Source organism: Oncorhynchus nerka, linkage group LG12 (assembly GCF_034236695.1).
Source record: "Oncorhynchus nerka isolate Pitt River linkage group LG12, Oner_Uvic_2.0, whole genome shotgun sequence".
In the NCBI taxonomy this organism is placed as follows: Eukaryota; Metazoa; Chordata; class Actinopteri; order Salmoniformes; family Salmonidae; genus Oncorhynchus; species Oncorhynchus nerka.
In genome coordinates this window covers 18,665,824-18,677,112 of record NC_088407.1, presented here as the reverse complement: position 1 = coordinate 18,677,112, position 11,289 = coordinate 18,665,824, and the positions used below count along the sequence as shown (strand labels likewise).

General features: G+C 40.4%; 2 long non-coding RNA genes across 2 annotated transcripts; one reads left to right on the top strand and one right to left on the bottom strand.

Moving 5' to 3' along the window:
* The first annotated feature begins 232 nt into the window (after positions 1-232).
* Positions 233-1,052, top strand: LOC115136179 (uncharacterized). Its single transcript, XR_003864582.2, has 2 exons — positions 233-557; positions 820-1,052. It is a non-coding gene; the product is annotated as an uncharacterized LOC115136179 (long non-coding RNA).
* Positions 1,053-3,720: 2,668 nt separating this feature from the next.
* On the bottom strand, positions 3,721-9,347 carry LOC135574270 (uncharacterized). The gene is made up of 2 exons (XR_010465268.1): positions 4,180-9,347; positions 3,721-3,761 (listed from the first exon to the last, which is right to left on the bottom strand). It is a non-coding gene; the product is annotated as an uncharacterized LOC135574270 (long non-coding RNA).
* Positions 9,348-11,289: the final 1,942 nt, after the last annotated feature.

Below are 11,289 nucleotides of genomic sequence, written 5' to 3'. Positions count from 1 at the left end.
GAGAGAGCTATTTTTTAAACTTTTCCAGCTGGAAAACATTCCAGAATGTATATACACATAGATGACATTTGTGCCATGTAATTTGGAGACCTGCCTATTGAACCGCCTACTGAAATGTTCCTGTTGGTAAATTACCTGATAAAGCAGGTGCTTAGGATGCTTTGAAAAATTCACTTTATTTCAGTCTCCCCACACTGCACACACTCCAGCCAACAGTATATAATCGATTATATCTCCAATTTACAATGTTGGATTGAAAAAGAGTGACATATCAGATTGATACATAATGTATATGCACAACTCATTATTGTTTGGGGGCGGGGTTTAAAGTGAAACAGCCTTTAAGAGATACATATATTTCACTGAGGGAGAAGTGCTGATGACCTCCAAGTGGAAGTGTCCAGATCCTCATTTCTTGTATGTGACACTGTTACAAATAATTCATTTGTGCAGATTAACAACGAGAGCCATTGGTATCGTCTGCTTTCCATTCACTGTGTGAGGGACTACATTCCACTGTTCTCCACGGTCGACAGAAAAAAAGTTAAAGAATTAAGGTAGGAACACACTATGTCAAGACAATTTCTGCATTATTATGTAACAACATGTTAATACAATCCTGTTGGTTGGGTGATTACAATGTTAATGACTGTAAATTGATACCTAACATTATTAGTGTGTATGTGTTTGTGTGTTTGTGTGTGTGTGTGTGTGTGTGTGTGTGTGTGTGTGTGTGTGTGTGTGTGTGTGTGTGTGTGTGTGTGTGTGTGTGTGTGTGTGTGTGTGTGTGTGTGTGTGTGTGTGTGTGTGTGTGTGTAGATATGGCGTCTCTCAGCATGACAGAAGACCAGTTGTGCTGTTCCATCTGCCTGGATCTCTTCGTCCACCCTGTCTCCACTCTCTGCAAATGTACGCCATGTTTTATGGAACTTTCCATGGATCCCAACTTCGTATTATGTCTCATACAGTAAATTGTATATATTTTTTGTCTGCCACTGGTTTACACTGATTTGTCCCCCAGGGAGGAATAAATACCCTATCTATCTATCAAACGCTTGTATCTATGATTACTGGGATATCAGGGACTCCAACGTCCTGACCTCCACATCAACACGTTCGTTAACGAGATAATCAACCAGTTCAATTCGGCATAAGAGGACATTTAGCCACACACCATTTTGCCATTGAGAGAGGTGCGTGGTGTGGGACAGCTGAGTAAAATTGGAAAGCCAGGAGTTTTTGTTCTTGATCATGTGACCTGACTAGGAAAAACTCCAGGCATTGTTTAGAGCTCATAGCTAAGGGCCCAGGGTTTTACCTGGTATGGTCAATTAAACAATTGTTCATTTCCCAGGCATACATGACATCAGTGGTGTTGTGTTATTTTTTTTAGGTGTGGGAGTGCAAATATTTTTTTCAATTACATCATCATTTCTCAATCAAGGTTTGTACAGATAGATGTAGACTATTGAATATCATTGTAGAATATGCATAAAATACCATCTGTCCATTGCAAAGTCTACATATTCCCACATATATTGTCTCGAGAAATCATTATATCTTTAATACCCTCAAATACCAAGTTAGGCATACTTATTTCAAAATAGGCCATCATCCCTGTCAATCATGAATGATAATTATTCAGGTTTAACATGTCCAAACTCCAAACTGCATCTAAATGCCAGTCATTTGATCTCAAAGCTGTAAAAAAAAAAAAAAAAAAAAAGCTATTCGGTTTTCAAAATTAATATTTAATTCCAACTTGCTAAAACAATTTTATTTTAGTTTCTGGATTAATATTGTTTTGAAAATTGTTATTGTTGCCCTGTTCCTCTGAAACGGGGTTTCCTAATAATTTATTCAGGGGCTTCAAACTCTAAAAACCAGTGTTACCATATTCATGACAAAATTTGGGTACTGTGAAAATATATTTGTCAATTTATTTTAGTGTTCTGGATTAATATTGTTTTATGTCCAGGCTACTATAGACTATTTGAAATGAGATGTAGGCCTATCAGGGGCCAAACCTGTCTTTAAATTTCACTAAACAAGAGGGAGGGTTTTCAACCCATTGTCCAAATTATAGTAAAACCTCCTTTTTTCCCCTTTCCCTGCAATGCTTTCATTTGACCGGATCGTTGACCACATTGTTATTGACCAAAGAGAAGGAAAGTTGCCCTGTTCCTCTGAAAAGAAGCTGGGGAGTTTCAGCTAAAGCATGCAATATTATTCAGGGGCTTCAAACTAATTTACAGAGTCAAAAACTTTTTCAGTGTTACCAAGGCAAGTATTTGCTGGCATTTTAGCAAAATGTTGGGCCACTTTGAAAACGAAAAATGTCCCTCGCGTGGAACTGAAAATATATTTGTCGCCACTAGCACTGGATTGCAGATTTTTTTTATCCGAGGGATTAACTAGATAACTTCTAATCACTGTTGAACACAGCGGCTGCCATGGCATTCCTTTCACTGTGACCCTCTGGTGCTGACTGTCAGGCAGTGAGGCAGGCTCACGCATTAGATTGAATCGTAACATTAGTCGGTTAGGCAGGGGAAACACATAAAAAAAATTAGCACTGGCTGTTGTTGACAAGCATATTCGTTTACATATTATTAATATTTAATTCAGTGATTAAAATTATGTCATCGAAAATGAAGCTATCTTGGTGTAAACTTGCCAATGTCTGCAATGGATCGAATTTAACTGGAAAAGGATAAATCGGGCTTCTGAAAGGATAAAGAAAGAAAACCTGACCAGGATGTTATTTTACTTCACTGCATCATTCATCCCATCCTCAGAATTCCCCGAGCTAGGCGACACAAACTGGCTTTGTGACTTTGCGTTTGCTGTGGACATATTTTCACACATGAAAAATTACAGGAAAGATCAGTTTTGCGCCGACATAGCCTATTCTAGCAGGCTATGCTGGTGTTGTTTGGCCTCGAAAGCACAATGAAAATAACAAAGCCCATCTTTAATCACCCTCAGATCTGTCCTGATTCATAACTCCAGACTTTGAATAAATTAGTCTGTTAAAAAAATTTGGAAAGTTTGGAAGTGCTAATTAAGAGCAAGCTGTAGCTTAATGGTTCTGTCTGTACATCTGTACTGTTTGCCGTGAAGGCATCTTGTCAAAACACAAGGCTACTATAGACTATTTGAAATGAGATGTAGGCCTTGATAAATCAGGGGCCATTTCCTCCTCCCAGGCTAGTATGTAAATGCCTGTCTTTATCTGAGCAAACCTATTTTTCACATTTGAAAGACAAAAAATTGAATTGCTATGAGGTTTGCAATCATAAACACAGAGTTTAGTCTCTAGCCTATGCCTATTGAAATTATAAATCAATCTCGCAAATTGCCCATTTGTAGCCTAAACATTTGGTTCATAATAACATCACTATTGGCAGAAAATAGACTAACATTAGTTTTTTTTTATGTTAATCCAGGTTATTCTTGCGCAGAGATTTAGAGATCCTCTGTCCAACTTTCATCACTCAAACCCGCATAATTTTTGTATATTTCATACACAACATTGTAAGTTATCTTTTTTTTTTATTAAAATAATTTCATACTGTTTTTGGACTCATAATTGTGTTGAATGCAGCAGATAATTGCTGGTTTGGTTTTGCATGTTATTCTGCCCTTGAGTTGCGTTCCCATGCAAAACTAGACAGATAGCTAACAACTAAGTCTTCAATAAAACTCCCAAGGCGTGACTTTTCTTGAATGAATATATTGAAAACGTTTATGTTGTGAAACTGCAAAATACAGAAAAGAATATACTTTAGTGTTCAATTCACACCGACATACTGTAGCTGTACATTAAACATTTGAAGTTGCATAAATACAAAGCACGCGCTAAGGTACCATGCATCTGGCATGATGCCAAACCATATAGCTAATTGTTAACCATATGGTAATTGCTCCTTTCATTACTCTAATAATGTATAACCATCTATGTAGAATAACAACGCATATTACACTAGAAACAGTAACAAAACTACAGTATTGTATATTTTACAATTCGTTTGCATGACGCATGAGCAAAGTAATACAGCTAACGACATACATTAAAGGCATTGCAATTTGTGAGTAAATGCAACCAACATTGATATGTAAGAAACTCTATCAATAACAAGATTATCATCATTAGTTAAATGCTTGCATCGAACTTACAAACAAATATTTTTCCAAGGCTGAAGCGTGACAAGAAATAACTACATTGAAAGACCTGCACCGTAGCGTTGTTTGTAGCTGCTTCTATGCGTGCAAAACTAATTCTGTACTTCCTGTTTGCGTTGTCTTTCTAAGTACCAGAAAGCGCCACTAGGGGGCAAATAACACCATTGAACACAATGAAAATCCAATTTAACCATTGTAATAAAATAATCTGTTACCTTCTAACAGGATGGCAGCACACTCCCCGCCTGGTATAATGAAATTGTGCCACTATTAAATAAAACATATCAAGAAACAAATAATGTCCTTTCTATTTTTATCTTTTGTCTCTAGGATGCTTCAGAAAGAAGAACAACAATCTCTGAGATTGTTCTCAGAAACACCTTAGCAGCTCCTTGCTTGACAATTTTTAGTTCTACTTTCCTAACCTTTTTGTCTGTACTGGGAAAGGTTTTTACCACAAGCCCGACTGGCCAGTCATTTCTGTGTGCCTGACTGTCTTTCAATAAGACAACATCTCCCACTTTTACATTTGGCTTTTCTGCTGTCCATTTTCTGCGTCTCTGCAGCGTTGTCAGGTACTCCTGTCTCCACCTTTTCCAAAAGGTGTCAGCGAGACACTGGACTTGCTTCCACTGTTTCCATTTCTCATCTTTTTCTGTTGGAAGAGGGACATCCCACTCACTCTGATCAGAAGAGAGTTCTCTGATTAAGGCTTTACCTTGCATTGTTATTGGAGCCATGAACCCAAGGGGGTCATAAAGACTATTCACTGTGGACAGGATGCCTCTCCGAGTAAAAGGCTTCTCATTGTGGGACACCTGGAATGAGAAGCTGTCTGTTTCCAGGTTCCAGGAAAGTCCCAGACTCTGTTGAAAGGGGAGAGGATCCACTCCTAGGTCCAGATCTTTTAAGTCTTTTGCACGGTCCTCCATAGGGAAGGCTTCCATAACTGTTTTGCTATTGGATGCAATCTTGTGTAGTTTCATGTTGGACTCCGCCAACATTGCTTGTGTTTTTCTTAGAATATTGATAGCTTCTTCTGTAGTAGCTACTGATGTCAGACCATCATCGACGTAGAAGTTCCTCACTACATATTGCTTGGGTTCTGACCCGTGTTCCTTCTCACCCTGTAGCGCTGCTCGTCTCATGCAGTAGATGGCTACGGCTGGTGAAGGGCTGTTTCCAAATACATGTACTTTCATCCTGTACTCAGTTGTTTCTATGTGGGTTGTTGTCTTCATACCAGAGAAACCTTAAGTAATCTCTGTGATCCTCACGTACACCAAAACAGTAAAACATTTGTTGCACATCTGCTGTCAGTGCAATGCAATCCTTGCGGAAACGCATTAGGACACCCAAGAGTGTGTTGTTTAAGTCTGGACCACTGAGCAGAACATCGTTAAGTGACACGCCTTGACACTTAGCACTGGAGTCAAATACTACTCGTATTTGTTCAGGCTTTTGTGGATGGTAAACACCAAATATGGGCAGATACCAACGTTCTTTGTCTCCCTCTAGTGGCTGTGAAGGTTCGGCTTGGTCGTTATCCAGCATCTTTTGCATGAAGTCAATAAAATGACGCTTCATGTCAGGCTTTTTGTCTAAAGTCCTGCGAAGTGATGTGAGACGGTTCATGGCCTGCTCCCTGTTATTAGGAAGGCGACGTCTATTGGGGCGAAAGGGTAGTGGAGCCACCCAGTTGTTTCCATCATCCTGGAAAACCTGTTTGTCCATAATGTCCAAGAAGGCTTTGTCCTCCACTGATGGTGCTGGTTTATCATCGTCTTGTGTTTTGTCGAACACACACGGAACATCCCAGGCTGTCTGTGTTCACAGTTGTGATTGGATCTCTCGAGTGCACTGTAGAGGGAGAGATGTGTTTCTGAGCTACGCTGTTGTAGTTCTCTTTTACCTGGATGATGTCAGGGCAAGGGCTCAGATAGGATGTGCGACCATTTTGAAGTATGTTTGTCCTGAACACGTTAACATTGGCTGGTCGGTGAGCCGTTCCCAGACAGACCTCACCCACAATGACCCACCCGAGGTCGAGTCGCTGTGCATAAGGAGTGTCGTGGGGCCCATTGATTTGCTCTCGTACCTTGTGTACCCTTAAGATGTCTCGTCCTAAGAGCAGGAGGATGGGAGCGTCTGGGTCCACAGCTGGAATTCTGTCCATAACTGGTTGCAGATGGGGATGATGATACGCAATGTCGGGGGAGGGAATCTCCATCCTATCGTCTGGCATCATATCACACTCTATCAGAGTAGGGAGAGTGAGCTGCATGTGTCCATCTATAGACTCCACCATGAAGTTGACGGCTCTCCTGCCTGTGGTTTCTGTTACCCCAGAACACGTCTTCATGGTGTATGGAGCAGAGATGTCATTGATGTTGAAGAGACTGAAAAACTCTGTCTTGGCCAGAGATTTGTTACTCTGTTCATCAAGCACTACATACATTTTGACAGCTTTCTCTCTTTTCCCAGCCGGATAAGCTTTGACTAAGCATATTTTTGAACATGATCTTGGATTGACTGCCTCACCACAGATCTCTGTACACTTTGAGGTGACAGATAGAAGAGCATCGTCACCTTGCTCCCCGCCATTATCTGTCTCTGCTGCAGCGGTGTATGTATTTGTAGGGGCTGGGCCTGGATGCAGAGCAGCAAGATGCCTGTCGCTGTCGCACTCAGAGCACTTGATTGAAACCTTACAGTCTTTAGCTCTGTGCTGAGTTGACCCACAACATCGGAAACAAATGCCATTGTCTTTGAGATATGATTTGCGCTCATCTAGAGTTTTGTATCTAAACCCACAACACTTTTTAAGAGGATGAGGCTTGTTATGTATTGTTCAGTGACGGTCAGGGTTTTCAACCTTTGTCTTACTGGGTTTGGTTTGGTGGTCTGAGGCCTCAGATGACACATCTGTCTTGTATACAGTCACAGGTGTCTTGCTGCTGTACCTGGCAGGTTTCTCACTTTTCATGGACACCTGGTTAGTTGAGGTGTAGAGGGTGAAGCTGGGGTCATTTCTAATTTTTGCCTGGTTCCTGATGAATCGCGAGAAGAACGAGAATGGTGGGAATGCTACCCGATAGTCCTCCTTATATTTGGATCCCTGTGCTATCCATTTTTCTTGTAAACTGAATGGAAGTTTCTCTACAATAGGGTTTACCCCCCGAGATGTGTCCAGATAAGCGAGGCCTGGAAGGTACCCTTCTACTTTAGCACACTCCAATTCGAGAAGAATGTCACCTAGTTCTCTTAGTTTGTGATTGTCTTTGTTAGCCAGTTTTGGAAAATCAACCATTTTCTTCAACAGTGCATTCTCGATCACTTCGGGTGTACCATAGCACTCTTCTAGTCGTTGCCAGACCATGTTAAGCCCTGCTGTTGCGTTGAAAATATGGACAGATCTAATTCTGTTTGCTTGCTCAGACGACTCTGCCCCTAGCCACTTGGTAATTAGATCTAACTCTTCCCTGGCTGACAAATTCAAGTCTCTGGTCGCATTGAGAAAGGATGCTTTCCATGCCCAATAATTTTCAGGGCGATCATCAAACTTCAGGAGTCCTGAACTCACCATCTCACGTCGTAGGAGGTACTTCGTGAGGTCTGGTGCCACTTGTGACTCAGGGAAGTTGTGTGTGTGTGACTGGAAGTGGGCTTGCTTTCCATTTCCACCATGCTGCTGTTCATTTCTTTTGAACGGAGAGTCTCTGCTCATGTTCTGTTGTTTGCTACTTTCTGGATTATGGCATGTAGCTGGGTCAACACTAAGCTCTTGTTTCTCCACTTCAAATGGAAGTTCAGCAAAATAGGGCCTAGCAGGTTGTTGCACATACTCACATGTACGTTGGACTGGACTTAAGGGCTGTGTCCCGGTGTCTAGTTCTTTTCGAAGCTCTCTGCGTTCTGATCCTACAACTTCTTCAAAGGCTGCAGCTTCAGCCAACGCAGCAGCAGCTGTTCTCTCAACTTGGAGAACATATAAACTTGCCTCGAGGTCAGCTTTTTGCTTCAACAAGCTGGCCTCTATTTCTGCCTTTTGTTTCATCACAGAAGCTTCCTTCTCAGCATAAGAGACTTGTGCGCGTGCTGCGTCTGCCTTGGCGCGTGCTTTGACGGCTGCAGAACTCGCCGTTGAGGATCTGCTTGACTGTTTTGATGACCTTGATCTTGTAGATTGAGACTTGGTCCCAATGTGCTGAAGAGGCTCTTCCATCTCTCTCTGTTGAACACCTGGTTCTGGTTGTTGCATCGTAGACTGCTGGTCTTCCCTAGGATAAGAGGCTTTGCTTTGTTGGCTGATGAACGTAGAAACATAACCACCGTGTGCAGTTATTCTTGTGCTTGAGCCCGCTGTGATGATGTTTTTTCACTATTCTGCCCTTGAGTTGCGTTCCCATGCAAAACTAGACAGATAGCTAACAACTAAGTCTTCAATAAAACTCCCAAGGCGTGACTTTTCTTGAATGAATATATTGAAAACGTTTATGTTGTGAAACTGCAAAATACAGAAAAGAATATACTTTAGTGTTCAATTCACACCGACATACTGTAGCTGTACATAAAACATTTGAAGTTGCATAAATACAAAGCACGCGCTAAGGTACCATGCATCTGGCATGATGCCAAACCATATAGCTAATTGTTAACCATATGGTAATTGCTCCTTTCATTACTCTAATAATGTATAACCATCTATGTAGAATAACAACGCATATTACACTAGAAACAGTAACAAAACTACAGTATTGTATATTTTACAATTCGTTTGCATGACGCATGAGCAAAGTAATACAGCTAACGACATACATTAAAGGCATTGCAATTTGTGAGTAAATGCAACCAACATTGATATGTAAGAAACTCTATCAATAACAAGATTATCATCATTAGCTAAATGCTTGAATCGAACTTACAAACAAATATTTTTCCAAGGCTGAAGCGTGACAAGAAATAACTACATTGAAAGACCTGCACCGTAGCGTTGTTTGTAGCTGCTTCTATGCGTGCAAAACTAATTCTGTACTTCCTGTTTGCGTTGTCTTTCTAAGTACCAGAAAGCGCCACTAGGGGGCAAATAACACCATTGAACACAATGAAAATCCAATTTAACCATTGTAATAAAATAATCTGTTACCTTCTAACAGGATGGCAGCACACATGTATTATTCAACAGATAACGTTTGCTGTGTCTGGAGTGGGCTGGCTAGTAACTATTCGTAATGGGAAACCGGGGCTTTCAGAAGGCTTTTGAGCTTTAATCATTTTGAGCCAGAAAATGGTTCATTGCCCTGGGCTTCATTCACAATGCACAGTAGTGACATCTGCTGGTCAGCAATAAATAGATCTCACATCATGCTTCCCGTTTTTTCCTTCAAGTTTACTATTTTTCAAAAACGCTAAACACAAAAGCTTATACTATACTAAATAAAACTAATTATTTGAACAACAGTACAGAAAGTGTGCTTTCACATACAACTAAATTCCAAATAGTGTCTTCAATGGGATTCGACCTCATACCCTCACTTCCCTTAATGCTCCATAGTACCCTACTCAGTGGCGATTTTAGCATGTAAAATCTTGGTGGGACAAAAAATTTACATTTGTGGGATGCATGCCAGCAATGCTACTATAAAACACTACCCTAAACAATGCATGCATTGCACTATAACGGTGACAAACGGTGCCCACAAACTGTTAGGGCCTACATAAAGCTGTCCCAACAACAGTCCCAACATCTTACCACTCTACACCTGGCTATCAGCGGATACTTTTCTGGCAGCAAAAGAGTTCATTCAGCCTCATTTTCTGCCTTTAAAGAAAACATAGCTGATATGGCTGACTTGCTTAAACAAATGTGGGTTCTAATGACAATTGAGTTGTACAAACTATGGCATAAGGGGAAGACAAGTGGAGAAGAGGCAATCCATGATTTCGATTAAGACATTCATGAGCGAGCTAGGACGGACATAGTCAATATAACTATTTGTTTGTACAGCAACAGAATTCAGAACATGGGCCGTTCTTACAGTGTTCTCCCTGTACACGAAGTCAGAACTGTAGGATAATTAAAGGGGGAATATAAGCAGACAATGAAAACTCTTACAATATTCAATGATTACATTTCTCTAAAATAGGTTATAGGCTACATGTGCCCCACCAAGTCAGAATAGTAGGCGAAATTAAGAGTGGTTAATAGATCAAATTATTAGTGTGAGGCACAACATACTGTCTTGTACTAACGTTAACGTTCCTGGTTTATGTATGTAGTTGTTCCTTTCTACATCCTAGGCTTAGATGAAATATTCATATTTCAAAAGGTATTCAAAAGTAATATCTGTGCTGTTGGAAAGCTGATATGTTGTAGATATTAACACATTTTTACAGGGTTGTCCTAAGTCAAATGAGCTTTGTGAGCTTTGTAAATGTTTTCATGCTAATCGCGAGCTAGTGCGGCTAAGGCTAGGTAGCATTGAAATTATAGCCAGCCAGCCTGCCTGAAGTTTTAGACCTTCAGTTGTTGTTTTTCATTAAAAAAGACTCAAACATGTTTGACGTCAGTACTCCTCGATAATAAGTCACCTTTATGTAACAAGCAGGGCTATAAAAAATATTATAAGACGGCTCCATACACTGTGGCTATGGCCAGGGTGTGCGGCTAAGGAACGTTATCAAGCGAACTAGTAACTAATTTAGCAATCCAGCCATTTAAATACCAGCATTCATTACAACAAAATATATATATATATATATATATTCTACATATACTAGCTAAATATAAAATACTCCCTTGGCCTAATCAGACTTACAATATTAGCGACACATAGGCCTAAGTTACTTGCATTGCTGTCTCAGTGTCTACGCCTCCAACATAGCTGCATAGCCATAAACATATCCGTCCTCCATGTTAGCTAGCTGAAGTTCCTTCTCGCCATCTTTAATTGTGGTGTTGTTGCATCAAACTGACTGTACACAGATTTAATGAAAGGAGGAGCTAGGGAAATTGGCTGGTAAAATTATCATATTAAAGAATGCGTTATGTTAGCATGTGTAGGTGTATATTTAGCAGCTGTAGGTGTTAATTTGACGTGTGCA